The sequence below is a fragment of the Rutidosis leptorrhynchoides genome, chromosome 10, assembly GCF_046630445.1.
Source record: "Rutidosis leptorrhynchoides isolate AG116_Rl617_1_P2 chromosome 10, CSIRO_AGI_Rlap_v1, whole genome shotgun sequence".
Lineage (NCBI taxonomy): Eukaryota > Viridiplantae > Streptophyta > Magnoliopsida > Asterales > Asteraceae > Rutidosis > Rutidosis leptorrhynchoides.
Genome location: NC_092342.1, coordinates 251120080 through 251132500, shown reverse-complemented (window position 1 = coordinate 251132500; position 12421 = coordinate 251120080).

The following is a 12421-nucleotide window of genomic DNA, read 5'->3' as shown; positions in this document are numbered from 1 at the left end:
AAATGATCAATTCACCCAACTCAAAACAATTAACTAAGTGTTATAATAAGATCCCTATAAACGTCACTAGATAAGGCAAATCACTAACACATGTTAATTGATGTAACTAGATAGTTGAAAGTGTGTATAATAGATTTTAAGGAATTGGTCATTCTCTTAGACAATTACGCATACTAATTAAGCTATTCCAAAGTATCTACAAGAGTCGTTCTTACATTCTTATGTAAATTAACCATTTGAACTCAACTTATCCCTTTTGGTAAAAGACGGATAAACACATGTCACTAGGTGTAAATCAATACATTAACTTAACAAGATGATGTTTCTTAATCAAATGAACATATCAACTAGTTGAATCGAAAGGATTAAACTTAACAAGAATGGTTCTTGTATTCAAACATCAAACTATCGTGCATAATTACAATCAATCAATAGTAAACATTCAACATCTCGGTTATTTATCTAGATGAACATAAAATGGACTAGCCAACAATCATGCTTGAAAACTTAAACACATCAGTAAAAAAGATAGAATTCATTGTAAATACAAGATTAACCTTTTAGGAGTAATCTTGGATGAAGCTCTTGAATGATCCTGGATTCTTCGATGATTTGAGTGCTTAGATGCACTTTGATAAGCCCAAGTACTGCTTTGAATTATATGTTTTCGTCTCTGAGCAGAAAGGAAACTGGTACTCCTCAACTGAAACTGGAAATGGAATTAAATAAGCTAAAAAGTTGGTGAAAAGCACTGTGTGCGGCGCGCACAGTAAGGGTGCGCTGAGCGCACTCTCACCTACTTCACTTTATACTTTACAGCTCGACTACGCACGTTCAAATCTGCTTTTCTGTCAAAAGTGCGCGTATGGGTGCGCTGAGCGCACCACTGTGCGCGGCGCGCACCATCAAAAATGCGCTTGGCGCACTTTGGTTTTGGCCAAGAAATCCTCTGATCAAAATTATGCAATGTGCGCTGAGCGCACTCTTTGTGGTGCGCTGAGCGCACTCTCCTGTCTTTGGCTCTCTGGTCTCGTTTTCAATCTCTGAGCTGTTATCAAACATAATCTTCATATTTCTTTAAGTTTACAATGATTCTAGACTATATTACAATACTATGAATTACAAACGGATTTACTATGTTTACATATGAAATAAACAACAATAGGACGTGATATTACGACTAAAGATATGACTAATTGGAGTAATATCAATACACTTTATTTTAAACGCAATGGATACAAATACATACTAAATTCTACACTGAGTTTGAACCGAAAATTCCTTAGCTTTGGTAACTAGTAACTACCAGTTATAAGAACTGGTGGGCGTGAATAGTTGTATATGGATCCATAGGTCTTGACATCCCCGTCTGTTCCAGGTATAGAGACCCTAGCCTGAACTATAAAGCGGACGTATGCTATTTGAGTTTAGTACAAGTTGGTTTGCGTGTATTGTACATGTTGGTTGCATGTATGTTAAAACAGGGGTACTTATTATATATACGTTAAGTTTAGTTACCAGGGTGCTCAATTTCCTAGAATATTTTGATAAACGTTTTGGATGAAATAACTGAAATCTTGTGATCCACCTTTATTTACAGAGTATGCGCAATATTAAGACTATGAACTCACCAACCTTTGTGTTGACACTTTTAAGCATGTTTATTCTCAGGTTCCTATAAGTCTTTCGCTGTTTGCTTATACGTTATACAAGCTATGCGCATGGAGTCATGCATGCTTTATTCGAGAAAACTTTGCATTCACAAAATCATCACCATGTATCTTATTTTGACTGTATTGTCAACGGATGTATTACTGTAAACTATTATTTACGGTGATTGTCTATATGTAGAAATCATCAGATGTCAAAAATCTTGGAATTAGATATTTATTTATGGTGTGCCTTTTCAAAAGAATGCAATGTTTACAAAACGTATCATGTAGAGGTCAAAACCTCACTATGAATAAATGAATAATGTACCGCGTCAATAGCGATTTTGGCGGGTCGTTACAAGTGAGCGTGAGAGGTTTCATGTCGTTTTATGAAAAATAAAAAGTTATGGGAAGCCCTTGAGAACTTCCCCCAAACCGGCCCATGTCCCCTCCCCATATATTTTTGCGTGTTCCCTAAGTCACTAAGTAATTAGGAAGCCTAACATATATTGGTAACCAAATATCCTTAACCTAATTTCTTCTGATCATAAAAAAATTCTCTCCTCTCTTCTCCCTTGCTCCCAAATGACGGTTCTTGCTTTCACTAACCGAGATGTTTTGTCTAAATAATTTCAAATACTTCTAACCCGAAACATGTAATCACGTAATACATAACACGTATTAAAAATAGTATATTCTTAAATATTCTTAGAAAAAATAAAAAAAAATTCTAATACGGCAAATCATAGAGTTTAAGTAACGGTCATTAACTATTTAACCGAAAATCAAGGTCGTTACTGGTTAACGTGTAAAAAGTGACGGACATTACCATGTGGTATTAGCCACAAAAATTCAGCAAAGCATAGGTTGCAACGATGCACAAAACGAAGTTAAGCTTTTCTCATGAAATTGTATACAAACCACATGTATCAACGACGTAATTGTTTCAATTATTAAAGTTCAAATCAATGATTGATTTGAAGAGAGAGCAAGAAATATATATGACATCATAATGTAAATCAATGATTAAATTTCAAGGCTATAAACTTATCTAAATATCAAAATCTTGTAATCATCTAGCAAAAGATGACATAATATAAGTCAGTCTTCTTAAAGAAATGTTTTTTTTTATAAACTGAATACCACTATCAGTACATTTAGACATACACACGTATGTAATAATCTTTGTAATATACTCCATAATGAAAAAGAGTATCAAACTGCATTTTGAGGATATGATTTTTTTTAACAGCAGTACGGAATCATTCAGGGGACTTAACCACTCAAGTGTTCATCTCCCTGCAGTTGCATAACCCGTCCCTAACTGCTGTCCAGGAGGAAACCTGGCTCAATCCGAGAGCATGGGCGGTAAAAAATCCCCCCTCTCCCACTGCCCCGTAACGCGATGTGCGGAAGGTACCCTTGGGTAGAATTCAAAGGTAAAGAGACAACCTTGTGTCCAATGTTGCATCCCACGGGAGTCGAACTCCTTACCTCTCACTAAGAGAGGCAGACTACTACTACATGAGCCGTAATACAAGGTTAATTTTGAGAAATGTTCCTTTTTTTTATTGAAAGGGATATCATATAATAATAAGTCTAAAGAAGATAAATAAAAGTAAAAGGTGTTTGACCTTCTTTCACTGTTTATATATATATATATATATATATATATATATATATATATATATATATATATATATATATATATATATATATATATATATATATAGGGAGATGATCCAGTGAGAACTTTTTTGGTGTGAGAACCCTGAGAACTCAAAATACACTGATAGTCGAGCAAAAATCAAACACGGACGAACAAAAAATTAATGGTCGAGCAAAAATCAAACACGGACGAACAAAAAATTTATGGTCGAACAAAAATTTTTTGTTCGAATTCGTCCAAAATTGTTCGACTTTCACCAATTTTGTTCGTAATAAAAAATGTAGAACGAGGAATTGTTCGAATTGCTCAAAAATTGTTCGAATTACTCCAAAATTGTTCGAATTCAAAAATGTAGAACCAAAATGTAGAACCAAGGCGAAAAATGCATATAAAAAAAATTGTTCGACTTGCTAGTTTTTTGTTCGCCCGCCCTTTTTTTTGCTCGAATTTCGAGTTCTCAATGTTCTCACAAAAAAGTTCTCATTTGATTCCTCTATTAAATATATATATATATATATATATATATATATATATATATATATATATATATATATATATATATATATATATATATATATATATATATATATATATATATATTATTAAAAAGGTTTTTGCTTATGTGTCATTTTATAATTAAATTAAATTAATTATTAATTATAATTTAATATATACATATAGATATAAATTTACATATTGTAATGACCCGCACTTTTTCGATCATTCTATACTTATAAGATTAATATTTACATAAATTAAACCTTACCAACATGATAAGCAATCCAAATTGATGAGACTTATGTTTTTGAAATGAGTTTTACACAACGTTTGACCGTCTAGTTTGACCGATGATATCACGAACTATACAATATATGATAATTATACGTTTGTGTATATATATGTATATATACATATTTAATATGATTTAAGGATGTTTTAATATCTCATTTTGTATTAATAACAATAAGTTATAAGTATATTTTGAAACTACTAACTTAAGTTTTCAAAACGATAATCATACGTAACGTTATTTGACATAAATACTTATAACATATAATGTTTATACATATATCGTATAAATAATGTATTTAATCACTTTTAAGGACTTAAATACATAAAACCATATAAGTGTATTCACAAAATATAGCTATATTTGAATTCTCATTCCATTTTTCACAAGATTTCTATACGTATATCTACGGTATATGTACCGTATCATACCTAGCTTCTATACGTATTTACTATTGGTATATACACATCAAATCACCACCTAACCAGCCCTTGTTCAATGCCTTATGTATAAGGTAACTACTTTTGTTATCTAGTATGACAATTTCACATGATTAAAAGATTTTTTCACAAAATTACAAACTTATACACCTTTTACACCACCATTTATACTCCATTCCATTTTCATTTTACTACACATTTTCTTTAACCAAAAACACACTCTTAAGAAACTCCATAACCATTCAGCTAGTATCCATGAAGATCTAGCCATAAAAACATCACTTAAACACCATAAGAAAAACCTTACAAAAACACTTCAATAATCCTTTCCAAGAACACAAACTTACTTCCAATCTTTCATCCAACTCCATCACTCTTTTGGTTCTAGATTTTTACTTCTCTTTTACAGCAATCTTGTCCAAGTAACTTGAGGTAGTAACTTTGTTCATAACCTTATTCGATTCATATATATATAGCTATCTTATTTTGTGATATAAAATTTTAACAACAAGAACATAGTTTGAATGTTTTCAAACTTGTTTGCAAACTAAATAGATCCTTCTAACTTAACTTTTAAAATACTTCAAGACCTGTAATATAACATAAATATATGCTAACTCAACAAGGTATAACTTGGTTTTTCAAAGAATACCTTAAAAACTGATTTTACGACGTCGGAGTGTAACCGGTGGCTGTTTTGGGTTGGATAATTAAGACCATCTTAAACTTTGAATTGGAGGTTTATTTTCTGGAAAAATGATTTTTACTATGAATATGATAACACATAAAAATTTCATGATTTAATTCAAAGTATAAGTTTTTTTTAGAAAAATGGTCATTAAATGATATTTTTTGTAACAAAAATGATTAACTTCATAAGTTTCACTAAAGTTTGACCTATGACCTGTGATTTCGAATACAAACTAAGGTATTTACAGTTCATAGTCTTAAAGAGGGACTCGATCCAAGGAAGTGGCAAGTTGAATCAACGAAAACGGAGTTGTAACGAAGAAACTATGACCAAAACGAGATCGGATATCTAAGACTAGTTTAGCTACGAAAATAATTGGAGAAAATTAAATAAATCACATCTTTTTAAAATAACATGATATTTTATATATATGTACTCATAATTTAATTTTATATGGTTCAGGATCACCCGTAAACAATACGAGAAGATTAATCATAAGATCCCATGATTGTACGCAACACGTCATTTGACAACACCGGTACTTTATGTACGCAACACGTCATTTGACAACACCGGTACCGTGGGTCAAGATTAATCTTGACCAATACATATACGATGGGGGTTTTTATTTATTTCATTGGGGGTTTATTAAACACCTAAAAATGAACCATTAAAATTGAATTACTAACATCGGACTGCTAACTACGGACTAAGAAATTATTAAAAGTATTAAAAGTATAATAAGTATATATATGTGACGATTGTTTTAAAAAGAAAAGGTATTGATATATTATATATGGATAGGTTCGTGATATCAATCGGAGACCAAGTCGAAATTACATATCTTCAAGACAAAAGTGAGTATATAGTCCCACTTTTAAACTCTAAATATTTCGGGATGAGAATACATGTATTTTATGTTTTACGATATGGACACAAGTAACTGAAAAATATATTCTACGTTGAGTTGTACCACTGGCATACTTCCCTGTAGCTTGGTAACTATTATTTACAGCGGTATTGTAAACGCGAATCCTGTTGATAGATCTATCGGGCCTGACAACCCCAACCGGACTGGACGACAAGTATTCAACGGTTGCACAGTACTTCGTTTCGTGACTACACTTGGTACGGTGTAGTAAGATTTCATAATAAAGGGAATATGCGACGTGATTAAATGTTAAGTATGGTTACCAAGTGCTCAACCACTTAGAATATTTTTATTAAAATGTTTATATATGAAATCTTGTGGTCTATATATATATATATTGCTGCCGGCATTAAACCTATATCTCACCAACTTTATATTGACGTTTTAAGCATGTTTATTCTCAGGTGATAACTAAAAGCTTCCGCTGCAACATGTTGAATTTAAGCAAGATCTTGAGTATGCATATTTGTGTCAAAAATAAAACTGCATATCCGAGGAATTGTAATGTAAAATATGCTAGAAATCGTATTGTTATCATCACATGTAAAGTTTGTAAGTCTAAGATTATCGCTAAACGATAATCATCTTTTTATTGTCTAAAGCTTGTATTAAAATAAGAGTTATGGTTTGTAATGTAAAATAAATGCAGTTGTTCTTTTAAAAAATGTCGCATATAGAGGTCAATACCTCGCAATGAAATCATACGTTATCTAACTCGTTCTTATGGTTAAGGACGGGTTATGACACATATATATGTAAGGTATAAATATGTCACGGACTTATCTCGATAAGCTCACGTGTGACACTTAGTCTCTACTAAGTCAGCCTTACTCGGACCTTAAATGATTCAAGTAACCAAAAGAGAAAATATTATAGAACAAGTGGAATTGAAGAAAATACTTATATTGCTTGAGAATGCTTTACAAGAGAGAATGTTTGAGATTTGAGGTGTGGTGTGCCAAATGAGGCCACCCCTATTTATACTACTCTTACATCAAAATGGATGGCTATGATTAAACTAAATCAATGGCTATGATCTAAGTACTAGAAACTTCATGACCTAGAAATATCTATGGAGTTTCCATACCATTCAATTGAAGAATCAAGGAGAGAATTCTAGACATCTTCCATATGCTTCTTGGGCCTTCCATGATTTGGGTTATAATCTTAGTGGGTTGGGCCACATAGTTGTTGGGTTGTAACATTCTCCCCCACCTAAGCTCGCGACGTCCTCGTCATGTGATCCTCGTGATACTTCTTGATTTTGTCTGTGAACTGCCATAATAAGTCTTCGGCTTCCCAGCTTGCTTCACTATCGGGCAAGTTACGCCACTTAACTAGGTATTCTCTATAGCTCGGCACACCTCGTCTCCGTACAGTTCAATGCAACAAGATATCTTCCACCTCACGATCAAACGAAGTCGCAACTGCCATTGGTGCACGTTTGGAAACTCCTCGTTCTGGGTTTTCCTCTTCTCTATGATAAGGTTTTAGAAAAATTACGTGGAAGACTGGATGAATCTTTAATTTGGGCGGTAGTTGAACTCGATAAGATACATTCCCAACACGTCCAATTACCGGGAATGGGCCTTCATATCTCTGGATCAATCCTTTGTGCACCTTCCTAAATGTTTTAAATTGTTGAGGTAAAAGCTTCACCATCACTTGGTCCCCAACTTTGAACTCAACATGTCGTCTTTTCTCATCCGCCCATTTCTTTATTTTCTTGGCCGCCTTATCTAGTGATGCTCGCGCCAAGTCAGCTTGTTTGTGCCACTCCTTCATCGTTCTATAAGCGGCTGGGCTGCTTCCATCATATGAAGCGACCAAAGCATTTGGGGTCAAAGGTTGGCGTCCTGTCACCAACTCAAAAGGACTCTTCCCCGTGGACTCACTCCTTTGCATGTTATAAGAGAACTAAGAAATATCAAGAAGCTTAGCCCAATCATGTTGATTTGCACTTACATAGTGTCGAAGATAGAGCTCCAATAGTGCATTCACCCTTTCCGTCTGTCCATCCATTTGGGGATGAAAACTCGTGGAGAAATTCAAGTCTGTCCCCATGATCTTGAGCAACTCCGTCCAAAAACGCCCCGTGAACCTCGGATCTCGATCACTTACTATCACATGCGGTATCCCCCAATACTTCACCACATTCTTGAAAAATAGTTTTGCGGTTTCATCCGCGGTAACTTCGGATGATACGGCTATGAAGGTACCATACTTAGAAAACCGGTCTACCACGACTATTATACTCCCACACCCTTCCGACTTGGGTAAGCAAGTAATGAAGTCCATGGAAACACTCTCCCATGGTCCTTTCGGTGTAGGTAGTGGCTGTAATAGTCCTCCTGGTTGGCGTTGCTCTATTTTGTCTTGTTGGCATATTAGGCATGTCCGCACGTACGTCTCTACGTCGTCTTCCATCCTTGGCCAATAATAAGTGCCTTCTACTAATGCCAGCATCCTCTTGATACCTGGATGACCAGCCCACTTTGAATCATGACACTCCTTCAAGATTGTCCGTCTAAGATCACCCCACTTAGGCACATATAACCGGTCTCCTTTGGTGAATAATAGGTCACCTTTGAGCCAAAACCTTCGTGTTTTCCCATCTCGAGCCAATCCAACAAGGTTTTTGGCTATAGGATCATGCTATAATCCCTCCTTTATACGATATTAAAGGAAGAATTGTGGTTTTGTGATCGCTGCAAACTCTGCCTTACGACTTAGGGCATCAGCTACCACATTGGCTTTCCCAGGCTTATACTCCAACACATAGTCAAATTCGGCTAAGAAGTCTTGCCAACGAGCTTGTTTGGGACTCAACTTCTTTTGGGTTTGAAAATAACTCGTTGCCACATTATCCATCTTGATCACGAACCTTGATCCCAAAAGATAATGCCTCCATGTCCTCAAATAATGAATAATCACTGTCATCTCTTTCTCTTGCACAGTGTACTTCCTTTCCGCCTCGTTAAGTTTTCGAATTTCGAATGCGATTGGGTGACCTTCTTGCATTAGAACTCCTCCAATAGCAAAGTCTGATGCGTTTGTGTGTAACTCGAATGGAATGGTCACATCCAGAAGTCTCAACACCGGTTCTTCCATGACAGCTCCTTTCAACTCCTCGAATGCTGCTTGACATTTCTCATCCCACAACCAAGCTTTATTCTTCTTTAACAATTCTGTCAATGGTACCGCTTTCGCCGAGTATCCCTTGATAAAACGACGATAGTAGTTTACTAAACCAAGGAAAGATCGTAAATCAGTCACCTTCGTTGGTGCCTCCCACTCTTGAATTGCCTTGACCTTAGCCCCATCCATGAGTAACTTTCCATTTTTAATTCTATGTCCAAGAAAATCCACCTCCTCTAATCCGAATGAACATTTCTCTAGCTTCACATACAACTCGTTGTCCCTTAGTACTTGGAATACTTGCTTCAAGTGCCTTACATGATCTTCCATGGTGTCGCTGTACACGACTATGTCATCCAAGTACACCACGACAAACTTGTCGAGGAACGGGTGGAATAATTTGTTCATCAAAGTACAAAATGTGGCAGGTGCATTGGTTAAACCAAAGGGCATGACTAGGAATTCATAAGCGCCATACCTCGTCACGCATGTGGTCTTAGCCTCATCTCCTTCGGTAATTCGGACTTGATAATATCCCGATCTCAAGTCTAACTTGGAGAAGTATCTTGCCTTCCCAAGTTGATCGAACAAATCAGCAATAAATGGGATTGGGTATTTGTTCTTGATAGTTACCTTGTTGAGTTCCCGGTAATCTATACACATCCGCAAGGACCCATCCTTCTTTCTTTGAAATAGCACCGGAGCACCATACGGGGATTTTGAAGGTCGGATGTATCTCGCATCCAGCAACTCCTTGAGTTGTCTTCGCAACTCCTCCAACTCGGGTGGTGGCATTCGGTATGGGGCTTTGGAAGGTGGTTTTGATCCCGGCTCCAACTCGATCACATGGTCAACCTCCCTCCTAGGTGGTAACTTCTTTGGTAACTCCTTGGGCATGACATCCTTGAACTCATCAAGGACCTTCTCAATTTCCTTGGGTACCTCTAGTTTTTCCTTATCTTCGACCGTCTCTTGCTTTGCTACCGCTAAATAACATGTCTCATTCTTGTTATACCCCTTCTTGAATTGCATGGCCGAAAGTGAATTGGATGCCCTCTTGCTTCCACGTTCGGTTGACACCATACAAGTCTTCTCACCATCCAAGATACACAGTGAGTTAGCGAACGGTATAGGGAAACCGCGTACCTTATCTAGGAACTCCATCCCAAGTACTAACTTGAAGTCGTCTATGAAATTTCCCGTTCATATTGATTATAAACGTTCCATATTAATTGATTTCGTTGCGAGGTTTTGACCTCTATATGAGATGTTTTTCAAAGACTGCATTCATTTTTAAAACAACCATAACCTTTATTTTATCTATAAAGGTTTAAAAAGCATTACGTAGATTATCAAATAATTATAATCTAAAATATACCATTTACACACGACCATTACATAATGGTTTACAATAAGAATATATTACATCAAAAATAAGTTTCTTGAATGCAGTTTTACATAATATCATACAAGCATGGACTCCAAATCTTGTCCTTATTTTAGTATGCAACAGCGGAAGCTCTTAGTATTCACCTGAGAATAAACATGCTTTAAACGTCAACAAAAATGTTCTTGAGTTATAGGTTTAACCTATATATATCAAATCGTAACAATAGACCACAAGATTTCATATTTCAATACACATCCCCTACATAGAGATAAAAATCATTCATATGGTGAACACCTGGTAACCGACATTAACAAGATGCATATATAAGAATATCCCCATCATTCTGGGACACCCATCGGATATGATATAAATTTCGAAGTACTAAAGCATCCGGTACTTTGGATGGGGTTTGTTAGGCCCAATAGATCTATCTTTAGGATTCACATCAATTAGGGTGTCTATTCCCTAATTCTTAGATTACCAGACTTAATAAGAAGGGGCATATTCGATTTTGATAATTCAACCATAGAATGTAGTTTCACGTACTTGTGTCTATTTTGTAAATCATTTATAAAACCTGCATGTATTCTCATCCCAACAATATTAGATTTTAAAAGTGGGACTATAACTCACTTTCACAGATATTTCCTTCCTCGGAAATAAGACTTGGCCACGGATCGATTCACGAACCTATACAAATATGTAGATATATATCAAAGTATGATCAAAATATAATTACAACCATTTTTATTATGTTTTAAAGATTTGAGTGTATTAAGTTAGCTGTCCTCGTTAGTAACCTACAACTAGTTGTCCACAGTTAGATGTACAGAAATAAATCGATATATATTATCTTGAATCAATCCACGACCCAGTGTATACACGTCTCAGGCTAGATCACAACTCAAAGTATATATATTTTTGGAATCAACCTCAACCCTGTATAGCTAACTCCAACATTACTGCATATAGAGTGTCTATGGTTGTTCCAAATAATATATATACATGGGTCGATATGATATGTCAAAACATTTGCATACGTGTCTATGGTATCCCAAGATTACATAATATATTAGAATACATGTATAATACAATATAAGTTAGCTAGGATATAATTTGTATAGATTTGTTAAACATTTCCCGTAGCTAAAAAGATCAAAAATATCCAATATTGTTTTACCCATAACTTCTTCATTTTAAATCCGTTTTGAGTGAATCAAATTGCTAAGGTTTCATATTGAACTCTAATTTAAGAATCTAAACAGAAAAAGTATAGGTTTATAGTTGGAAATTTAAGTTACATGTCAGTTATTAAAGAGGTAGTCATTTCTGTAGAAAAAATGACATCTTGATGACCATTTTGGAAAACATACTTTCACTTTGAGTTTAACCATAATTTTTGGATATAGTTTCATGTTCATAAGAAAAATAATTTTCCCAGAAGAACAACTTTGAAATCAAAGTTTATCATAGTTTTTAATTAACTAACCCAAAACAGCCCGCGGTGTTACTACGACGGCGTATATCCGGTTTTACGGTGTTTTTCGTGTTTTCAGGTTTTAAATCATTAAGTTAGCATATCATATAGATATAGAACATGTGTTTAGTTGATTTTAAAAGTCAAGTTAGAAGGATTAACTTTTGTTTGCGAACAAGTTTATAATTAACTAAACTATGTTTTAGTGATTACAAGTTTAAACCTTCGAATAAGATAGCTTTA